Source organism: Xyrauchen texanus, chromosome 19 (assembly GCF_025860055.1).
Source record: "Xyrauchen texanus isolate HMW12.3.18 chromosome 19, RBS_HiC_50CHRs, whole genome shotgun sequence".
NCBI classification, from domain to species: domain Eukaryota; kingdom Metazoa; phylum Chordata; class Actinopteri; order Cypriniformes; family Catostomidae; genus Xyrauchen; species Xyrauchen texanus.
Genome location: NC_068294.1, coordinates 15782092 through 15793321, shown reverse-complemented (window position 1 = coordinate 15793321; position 11230 = coordinate 15782092).

The following is an 11230-nucleotide window of genomic DNA, read 5'->3' as shown; positions in this document are numbered from 1 at the left end:
TCGTGAGTTCGAATCCAGGGCGTGCTGAGTGACTCCAGCCAAGTCTCCTAAGCAACCAAATTGGCCAGTTTGCTAGGGAGGGTAGAGTCACATGAGGTAACCTCCTCATGGTCGCTATATTGTGGTTCTATAGTATATTTTTCAATATTCTAGTATGTTTCTTATATATCAAAATACTTATATGAGTTTCCTGGCCTTTGTGTGACCCAGGAGAGAGCATATGAGGTTACTAAAAGTGTTGATGCTGCAAAGGCCACAAAGAGCACCCAGCTGTAACAAAATAATGAGACTAAGGACCTTGAAGATAGACTAAAGCCAAGTTTCTACCAGTAAAAAGATATCAAAAGGCTCTGTGAGATAATGGTGGCAAATAGTATCCATTGGTTACAAAAATAACAAAGGGGCACAGAAATGAGGTAATGCCAGATAACAAACTGTATAGAAGAGGAGGTTTTGGACTAAGACAGTCAGAACAGACAGCTGGCCGGTCTCATGTTTGTTGGTGTTCAATAAACTACAGTTTTGGCATCTGGAACTCAAGACTCTAAGAGTTTACTTACAACTTAGAGAGATTCATCTCGATATTCCACGACATATCTTTGGCGCCCAACGTGGGGCTGGCATTGAGGTCAAGGGGGCAGAGGTCGCTGGTGGGACGGCTTGCACGAATCGCACAGAAACACCGGCGCCAGAAACTGAGGTAAGCATCTTTGCTTAAGGTGTTTTTGTGTGATCTGTGGTAGCGAGTCCCGGTAAGTGGCTTCCCTAAGACTTTAGCCAGTCCGGACATAGAATAATTTGAACTAATTGGCTAAAATAGAGGAGAGTTCCAGATTTCAAAAATAGGGGGGTGGGATTGTTTAAAGAGAGTTTAAGAAAGTTTATTTGAAGAAGGTAGAAAAAGCCTGGGGGTGAGTCGAGAAGCGACGCGCGTGAAAATTCCCGGTTAGGTGCATTTATTCAAGGTTTTGCCAGAAGAGTGGCTGAAAATCCTGTACAGGTGAAAATCCTAACACGGGTGGAGAAGTGAAAATTCGCGCAAAATTCCTCCAGGTGTTAGATTAAGTTATTTATTGCAGTGTTTGACGGAACCCGGACTGTGCAGAAAACGGGGAATTGTTGAACTATGTGCATGTTTGAGATAATGAATAATGTGCACGACTAACTATGTTGTTGGTGCATGTGTGCTTTAATTGCGCTGTTCTTGTGTTTATTCAAATGCATGATTGCAAGGTTGATGATGTATTGTGTGCAAAGGCAGAATAATACTGAGAATCAGGTGCACTAAGCAGGAAATGCTAAATGAGAGCAAAAGTGGAAAACTAATTGAAACAGTGAATTGAATAAAACAATTGTTGAAAAAGTATAAAGACGCAAAATGGCACCTGCTTCTCTGATATCTCCCTGCCTTGCTCTCACTCAGTGGTCAGCTGAACGGACAGCTCTGTGAGTGAGGGGAAGGGGAGATTCAGAAGAAAAAAAAAATAGAATAATTGGGAAAAAGATAAAGAAAAGGCAAAAAGTTTTCCATTACAGTGAACAAGACTAGAGAAAAATGCAGAGACAAGCGAGTTTTGTAAAGTTAGAGATCAATGCAGATCTGAAGAGTGGGAGAGAGAATTGGAAAGAGCGCTGATAGAGTTAAAGGGAATCAGCGATCATTTTTGGAAAGAATCAGAGTACATAGATTACGCAGGGCAGAAGAGAAAATTAACTGCAAAAAGAAGGAGTTAATGAGAACCTTAACTGAAGTGGTGAATTTAGGAGAAATAGAACAGGAGTGGCCATTTGTTAACTGGTTGGATGTTGCGGTTAGGAACATAGATCCTAAATTATTTGTGGATCACATAACTACACTCTGTAAAACAGGCCATAGAGATGAGATAGATATATACAAGGGACATTTGAAAGCGTCAGTCAAGGAGGCGAATATTCCTTGAAATCTGAAGTGGCACATTATTGGAAAACGTTGTTTTAAGAGGGCAGACTTGGATAGGGAAACATAGATATGCATGATATAAAGCAGAATGCAAAACTTAAGTGTGTATTGCTAATATAGACATAGATAATGATGCATTACTTATGTGAAAGCAATGTATTGCTCATGTTGAAATAAATATGTAATCAAAAATGAAAGTATAATGCATGATAAAGCAAATAATTAGAAAAATGAATGCATTAGTTTAAACACTTGTGACCATGCTGTATGTATAAGAAATAAGTAATGTATAATCATGTTATCCAGTTTAGACTTTGTACCCAAGATGTATGTATAAGTAGTATGTGAGGTATAACCATGTTTTAAGAAAAGTTTTGTAAATCACAAAATAAGATTATACTAACAAACATAAACCATGAATAAACAAATAGTTGGTTTTGAGAAGAAATAAAGTGAACCCATATAAGCAATAAAAGAAGGAACATAAGCAAATAATAAAATAAAAGAATAAGAGAAAATATAAGTTAAGAAAATAAAGAGGATAACAAAAAGAGTAAAAAGAAAGAAATAAAAGATAATAAATAAATATAAGGGGAAGAGATAAGAAATAAAAATAAGTATAATAAATATATAAATAAGTATTAGTAGTAATAAATATTTTGTTTATTTAGTTGGATGTTATCCAGAAGTGTAGTTGATAAGACTCGGATAAATGAGCACAGTTGTTGATTTTTTCATTCTCTCTCTCTTACAGTACGCTGGAGACTGAGTGCTGGGAAAGAGAGAAGGGAGGGGCTGCTAGAGTGAGAATAGGGAGCTGTAAAGGGAGGGCTTTGAGCACGCACAGAGAAACAGAACAATACTTTTTTTTTCCTTGTCTCAGTTTTCCTCCTGAAACAGAAATCATAATGTGGAAATAAGATGTTACTGAATTTGAGAGGAGACTAACTGAGAGGAGAAAAGAAATCGAATTAAAAAGATTAATAATAGAAACACAGGGAATTAGTGATCATTTCTGGAGTTATGAACAAATTAAATACAGTCAAAAATGTTAAGGTGATTTTTAATAGGGAGAGTAAAGGAGAATTAGCACCAATGTAGAAATTGTCTTGAACAGAGACCCAAAATGGATGTGACCTCTGTGAGTACATGAGTTTTAATATAAAAATAATTAACAGATTATTTACAATCAACCACTGTAAATAATGAGTGTTTTTTATGGAAATAAAGGAGAGGGATAAAAAGAGGAGAGCAAAAGGAGGGGCAGAAGTAATAAGTTTTTTTTTAGTATAATATTTTTTGAGAGCTCTGTGTTTATAAAGGCCTTGTGTTTGTAAAAGTGTGAAATGTTCTGTGTTTGTGAGAGTATCTGTGTTTGAAAGTATGGGAAGTATGACTGAAGTGTGATTGCGTATGGAAGTGTATGTTATATGAGCCCTATAAATATCCATCCAGATAGAGAGGTTGATCCTTTGCTGCATAACTAATGAGGAGTATGTATGAAATTTACATAAAAGAAAATCTATTTAGACTATTTTCATCAATATAAGAGGCAGAAGAGATCTGATGATTAAAAACAAAGAGGGCACTTAATAAATATTATGATTGTAGAATGAAAACCAATGATAAAAAATATATGTGTATGTCTGTGTAAGTGTGTGTGTGTGTGTGTGTGTGTGTGTGTGTGTGTGTATGTATAAGGATAAATATAATACAGTATAAACAAACAAATAGCTGTAAAACAAAAATGTGCATGAAATCAAAAAGTTAACTCTTAGTGGACTGGACAATGTTTATTATTGGGCTGTTCTTTTCATGCCATGAATGAAGCCTGATGTAAGATTAACTAAACTGAGCAGGAGCAGCTGTTGAATGGACATGTGTCAGATCATAACTCCTTTTATATCAAAGTGACGAGTAAGAATATTTCGATTATAAAAAAGTGATCACTTTAAAGCGATTGAATTGTATTTGGGAAATCACATTATCTGGACAAACAATAAAGCTTTGAGTCGAGTGTATTGCGTTAAACTAAAGTCAAATAAGTAAATGGATTTTAAACAAAGGTTGTATATAAGATAAGTGTTGTTATATTAAAGCAAATGGCAAAAGAGGGCCAATGATATGATGATAAAATAAATAATAAGAAAATTATATTTTGTATCTTATTAAGTTAAACCTTAAATGTGAAAACTTCACATTCATGTGTCCATTTTATGTTCTGTCTGGTCCAGTTTATGAGAGAATAATATTTTAACATTATTAAATTAAACACTAGAAAGTTGTTTTTGATTTTTCTATGATTTAAAAAATGTCTGGAGAACAATTTAAATGTGAGTGCAGCGTTGTCGGTGTAAACTTGATCAACCAACAAAAGATAGGCAGAGATTTTTTATTTTTGTTAGGGACTGTCTGATGAGGGCATTGAGGATGACTTTGAGGGGAAACAGGCCTCTCTTGATGTCTTCAGACAGACAGAAAGGGGCCCTGACTTTAGAAAAAGACAGATAGCAGATAGATAGATATTTTGTTTTTATTTTATTTATTTTTTGTTTGGTATACACAGAATAGGTCTTGGTTGATCATGGATACACTGAGGAGCTGCATTTGAGACTAAAGGAAAATAAATTTAAGAATGATTTGGATCATTTAAATATTGGTCTTGGGGGCAGGTGAAGCCCATGGAGAAAGGTTAAGATTAAATTGAACATCATAACTTCCTCATATATGAATGTTAATAACTTCATATTCATGTGTCTATTCTGTGTTTCATTTGTTATTATTATGTGTGTTGTTTCACTAACTCATTCTGGAACTAGTTTCTCACAATTGCAGACGTCTGAGAAAGATGATTTTATAGAAGTTACTAATGCTGCAGGAGGAAATCAGGAAATCAAAGAAGACTGAAAATGATGTGACTGATCTGATATATCCTCCTGCGCTCATTGCTGCTGGTAATCATTATTGATTTGCCATTTATAATGTGGATTAAAATTTCTCTGGAAAAGTTTATTTCAGTCTTATACGATCACTTTATGATTTTCCAGAATGCCATCAATGGGGTTTAATGCCCGTGTCTAAATTGTTCTGAGGGTCTAAATTTAAATCCAGCAGCTAACCACTGATTTATTGATTTGAAGAGTAAATATTACAAACATGTGGCAAAGTTATAGAGTTACCTATTGGATTGGTTACTCCCCCAAATTTTCCAGAGAGTACCCTCATAATAAAGAAAAAAAAAAAGGAGCTTAGTGTGTGCTATAAAGTGCTGATTGAGTGTCTATTTCTATTACTACTATTTTAGTTTGCCATAGTTAATACATGAAAGTGTAATTTTAGAGGTATAATAGTGATAACTGTTAAAAGATGATGAAACATTTGGATAAAAAATAAAAAATAAATAAATAAAAAAATAATGTAAGAGTCATGAGAAATTAAAAGTACGTAGTGTATCTTACTGAGCAATTATTTCAAAACACAAGAAAAGAGATATGTTTTTAGATATGTTTGTCTTTAAGACTTTATTCTGTTTAATCTTTTACTTTTCTGTTAGTTTATAAACTTGATTTATATTATTTTATTAGATAGAATGGAAGTTCCTTCACCTGAGAAAGTGTAAGAAATGGAGAAAGTAGTAATAACAAATTATTACTTAACAATAAAAAGGGATTATAATATATTAATAATAAGATAGGTGTTGTAAATGTAAAGCTCTGCATGAACAGAAGGCTAAACATAAGTTGAATTGATTATATAGAGAATGTCGAAAAATACATTGTGTTCTGTTTTATTAAAGATTAGAAAGGTTATTTGTGTGTTGTTTGAACAGACAGAGGTAAGTAAGATGAGAGTAGTTTTTGATGAGAGTAGTTTTTGTTTTTAAATGGTGTGAGATGAGAAAGTTTGAAAGCAGTTAATATAATCAGTTATTATAAATATCACTATTTTTACTGTTGAAGAATAAATTAAATGTATTATTGTGAAACAGTGTAATGCCCCACTTCTTACTCTGTCTAAAATTGATAAGTGTCTGCTTGAAACAGAAACACAAGAGCAGATTTTGAAGAAATATCAATAAGTTGTTTTATTTCATTTTATTTTGATTTTATTTTATTTTTATATGTAAAATGATGCGCTTTGACAATAATGTTAGATAGAGTGATATGAAGGAGTTCAAACAGCTCTCCTCATCATTGATTAAAGATTTTATATATTAAGAGGGCAATCTAAAGTTAAGGGTTTATACTACAAAACAACAGATTAAGTTGAAAATTCATCTGAAAGAATAAATGTAGGTTCAAAAACTATCTAGAGACCATTATTGAATTAAGGTGATGTTTTTAAATTAAGCTTCCTAGAAGCGTGAGAGGCTCTGATCTGATGTTAGTCCCCACCATGATACATAGTTTTGTGTAACATTTGCTAAAGTAGCAGAAATAAAATCTGAATGGAAATTAATTATCTATAAATGAGTTCAATTTTAGCATATTTTACTTTTACTTTGGACAATTTTAATAGATTGATGAATTTTTAATAATGCTTTTTTGAATTTAACCATGTTTTGAATTGTCTCCATATTTAAGCATTTGTAGATGTTCCATTGGCTGTGTCGGTTCTCTGGTGATACTCCCTGAAAAAGAAAATATCTGTTTACTGATAGCAAATTATTAAGGATTGAGGACTGAGCAGCATCAAGACCAGTGGCAAGAGGTGACGACCCAATGACGGGTAAGACTTGACAGGAAGGTTTGAAAGGGATTTAAGGAAGTGGATGAATGCTCTTAGATTAGAAGCATCAAAAGGGGAGGTCTAGAAGAGACCTGCCCAAAAAAAAAAAAAAAAAATTTTAAAGTTCCACTGAACCCGACTGCATTTTAAGCATTCTGTCACTGTGTTATCAGGGGATCATACCCTGTGTAGAGGATTATTTATAGATTGATTTTGGTGGTAAAGTTTTGAGAACCGTTGCAGACAAAGGAGTGCTTGACATTTTATAGAAGTATTAAACAAACATGGGGAATGTTTGTATGATAATGAATTTAGACTGGAAGATGATATATTACTTTTACTTATGATTTAATTGAACTCATGTACATTTTAAAAGTAATGAGGAATGGAAAAGATACATGGTGGTGACTAAAGATTAGGATTGCTTGTCTTGTTTGTTTGTAACAATATAAATGGAATTAATTAAGAAATAGGGTGCAGGGTTGGCTACAATTGGTATAATAATTGAAACAACAATTCTTGAGAGGGAATAATATTATATTGTGTGTTACCACTGATTAAATAATTATGTAAAAACCAGATGAATTACTGATCAATGTAAATGGCCCAATGCAACAGAAAGACCAAACTGGGAGGAAATTGATTCCTCCAATGATATGTTATATATTTGATAATTCTTTTATTGATTTAATACTCTGAATTACTCTGATATAGTCTGAAACTATGAAAAACAGCTTAGCTTGCAGGGAAAATTAATTAATGTGATACAGACATTGAGAGTCCTTGGGAAACAGGAGGAAATGAAATGTATGTGATAAGTGAATGAGTAGGGAGTTTTAAGATAAGGAACACCTGTGGTAGTTTACCTCCTCTGTGGAGAATTATAGCCTTTTGTGAATTACCCTTTCTGTGAATGACCATGAAAAATGTTGTGTATAGATACTAAAGGGATGATCTAATGTTTTTAATTGGAACAAAGTCAGGCTATGCCTGGCTCCTGCCTGGAGGAGGCAGAGGACCCATGTGTTATTTAGTGCTAGAAATGAGATGCAACAAATGTGTGTGTAGCAAATGACTCTAATAAGGGAAATCATTTAATATATTAATCAAATGAATGCAGAAAGTAATGATTGTTAGTTAATATAAAACATGTAACCATATGAGGTGATTACAGTGTTCTTTATGCATATAAAATGAAATAGTCATGCTGTTGCCATCATTGAAGCAAGTTAGGACAGGATGACCCGCTGAAGGAGAGAAGGTGGAAAACAATTGCGGCCTACAATACCAATGAATAAGAAAGACATATTAATATGGATGTTATTACTGACATACTTGGGACAAGTGTTGCCCCCAATGATGGGGCCTACCAGAGAAACGTCCCAAGAAGGACCAGGATCACCAGATGAACAATTCTAAGAAAGCATACTGCAGAGTGGGTTCCCTACAATCAGCCTTGGGGATCTTGGATGGCCTTTCCAATGAAGCTGACCTAAAACGAAATACTCCAGAATGTGAATTAAGAAAGTACAGAGCACTTGACAGACTGTATTGAAGAACTAATGAATATGGACTTCCCAACGATGAATACGAGGCAAGATTCAGACAAAGAAGAGCAGCAAGCACAAAACTAAGAACCCGAGGAAGAAGAAGATCAGCAGGAACCGGCTACAGAATCTGAGGAAAGAGAAGAGGAAGTAGAAGGACAAGCGAAAGTAGGGGAAGAGCACACTGCGGCAGAAAAAGGGATTGAAGTGCCGCAGTAGAGCAGGAAAGCATAGAAAGTGAGACGGAAGTACATGTCACAGAAGAACAGGACCAAGAAGGTGAAGGAGAAAGACAAGAAGAAAGTGATCGTCCTGCTGAAACAGATTCAGAAGCAACTGAAAGACATGAAGCAGGCTAACAAGCGCAGTCATTCAATGAAGCGTTGTGGGACATGGAGAAAAGAATGGAAGCTCAAGGAGGTACTAGTGTGGATAATGATCTTACTAACATATTTGGGACAGGTATTGCCTCCCATACAGGGCCTACCGGAGAGGAAATCCAGGAAGGCCCAGACTCCCCAGGTGAGGGACCATCACAACGACCATGGTATGATGAATTTCCTACAATTGACATCTCAGACCTTCAATATTATTCTCCCTAATAAGCAGAGACTAGATAACATAGCACGAGAAATCAGAAAGAAGCGATCACTAAACAAAGGTGAACCCGAAAAGCAAAGAATCTGGATAAGCAATTTGGCTAAGCAGAACAAACCGAAGAATCTGCCTCAAAAGACACCTGTCAAAATAATCACCCAAAGACTGAAAAAGCAAATAAATTTAGAAAATGATATGGAACCCATAGAGTCAGCAGGAACAGAGGAACTATTACAATATGCAAATCAAAATGACTGGTATAAATGGGCCAGATATACAGCTAAGCAAGCAAAAATGACAAACTGTGTAATGTGCTCACCCACTCCATTGAAAAAATTTGTAGTAGTCCCAAATCAGTATGATTATAAGCATTGCGCTGAGTATTATGCCAAAAAATTGTGGTAAAACAGGGAGAACAGTGTTCTGCCCAGCAGAATGTTTGGCATTCTTGGGTCATCTGGAATATGATAAATAGTATAAGATGATAGGGTGGGGAGATCAAGGCAGAAAATTAGACGTACGTGTGGATAATGAGAAAAAAGAAAGCACATTATCATATAAAATAAATCGTCAACTGGAGTATGAATGCTTTAACAAAACTAAAGGAAAAACTAATGTAGGACAATTTAAGGGCAATTGTGCAGTAATATGGCATTTAGATGATGAAATGTTTTTTTTAATAATAATGTGATTAGGTTTAGATTTAGATTGCTGTATATACATACATACCAAATAATACATCCCCAGAAGGAGCTTTTACCCAGGCCATGAAGAAACTGCATGACCTGAGAAAGGAAGTTAAATCTAATGCAGGGAGAGATCAGCTGTTTGGGCAATGGTTTGATGATCTTTTGGGTCATGGAAGATTTGGCTAATGAAAATAGGTATAATGTTAGTAGTAGGATTGACCCTATTTGCATTCTTGTTATGTTGTATTATACCCATTCTGAGATCAATTATGACTAGAACGGAGGCTAAGCAAATGGTAACCGTATCAATGATGCCAACGCAAACAAGTGTAGCAACCAGACAATATACCATTGGGCCAGGATTGGATGAACTTGATGAGATTTACTGAGAAGCAATCAAGAAAATAACAATGTAAGGGGAATTTTATTTTTGAACACTTTTCTCATGGTTTTGATAGTAAGGGAGACAGCAAGACTATTGTACTTTCATTTTACATAACAAAATAGGTAGCATCTCAAGAAAGGAGTTAGAGGGTGTTTTGTTTGTTATTTTTGACATATTCCCCTATTATCAATGTAACCAATTACTTATTACTTATTGGTGAAGTATATCTTTAGTACACTGTATCTAACCAAATAGAAGTAGCATTTTTGATGATTATGGTTCCATATAATGTATATGTGAAGTTATTGCCAAGAGAAGACATATAAGAGCTATATTTGAAGACAGGAGCGACGAGCACCTCAGTGCTTGGCTGCAAGAGCAAATAGACTCAACTGGTGGTTTAAAAACCCGCTGTCTGCTCCAACACACCACCAGATAGCGCTCAGGCTACCGGAATTGTCTGTGAGTTCCTCTGGCAACAAAGGATAAATATTACTATGTTACTTTTAATAGTGTTTTGTTAAAGCATATATATATATATATATCTTCTACTCAATGGATAATCAATTGTACTCTACATCACGAAAGGCTTTACAGTTGCATGCACATGCTTATTACAAATGAGTTGATTTTTGTCACCCACCCCCAGGCACAGCGCTAGACAGAGGACTGGGATATTTTACTCCTTCCTAGTTAAGTGTGGATGGAGAGGTTTGGTCCCAAGTTCTGCAGAGTGCAGCCCCATAAAAATGGCATTGGATAGTGGACTGAGTGGCCTACTTTGGCTACATGATGAAATGGGACAGGCTAGCTTGTGTGACTGCACTCTGGTTTGAGGGAAATAGAGTGTGAGACTTTTTTAAGTCTCAGAGGTGGGAATATATAGTATATTTTTCAATATTCTAGTATGTTTCTTATATATCAAAATACTTATATGAGTTTCCTGGCCTTTGTGTGACCCAGGAGAGAGCATATGAGGTTACTAAAAGTGTTGATGCTGCAGAGGCCACAAAGAGCACCCAGCTGTAACAAAATAATGAGACTAAGGACCTTGAAGATAGACTAAAGCCAAGTTTCTACCAGTAAAAAGATATCAAAAGGCTCTGTGAGATAATGGTGGCAAATAGTATCCATTGGTTACAAAAATAACAAAGGGGCACAGAAATGAGGTAATGCCAGATAACAAACTGTATAGAAGAGGAGGTTTTGGACTAAGACAGTCAGAACGGACAGCTGGCCGGTCTCATGTTTGTTGGTGTTCAATAAACTACAATTTTGGCATCTGGAACTCAAGACTCCGAGAGTTTTCTTACAACTTAGAGAGATTCATCGCGATATTCCACGA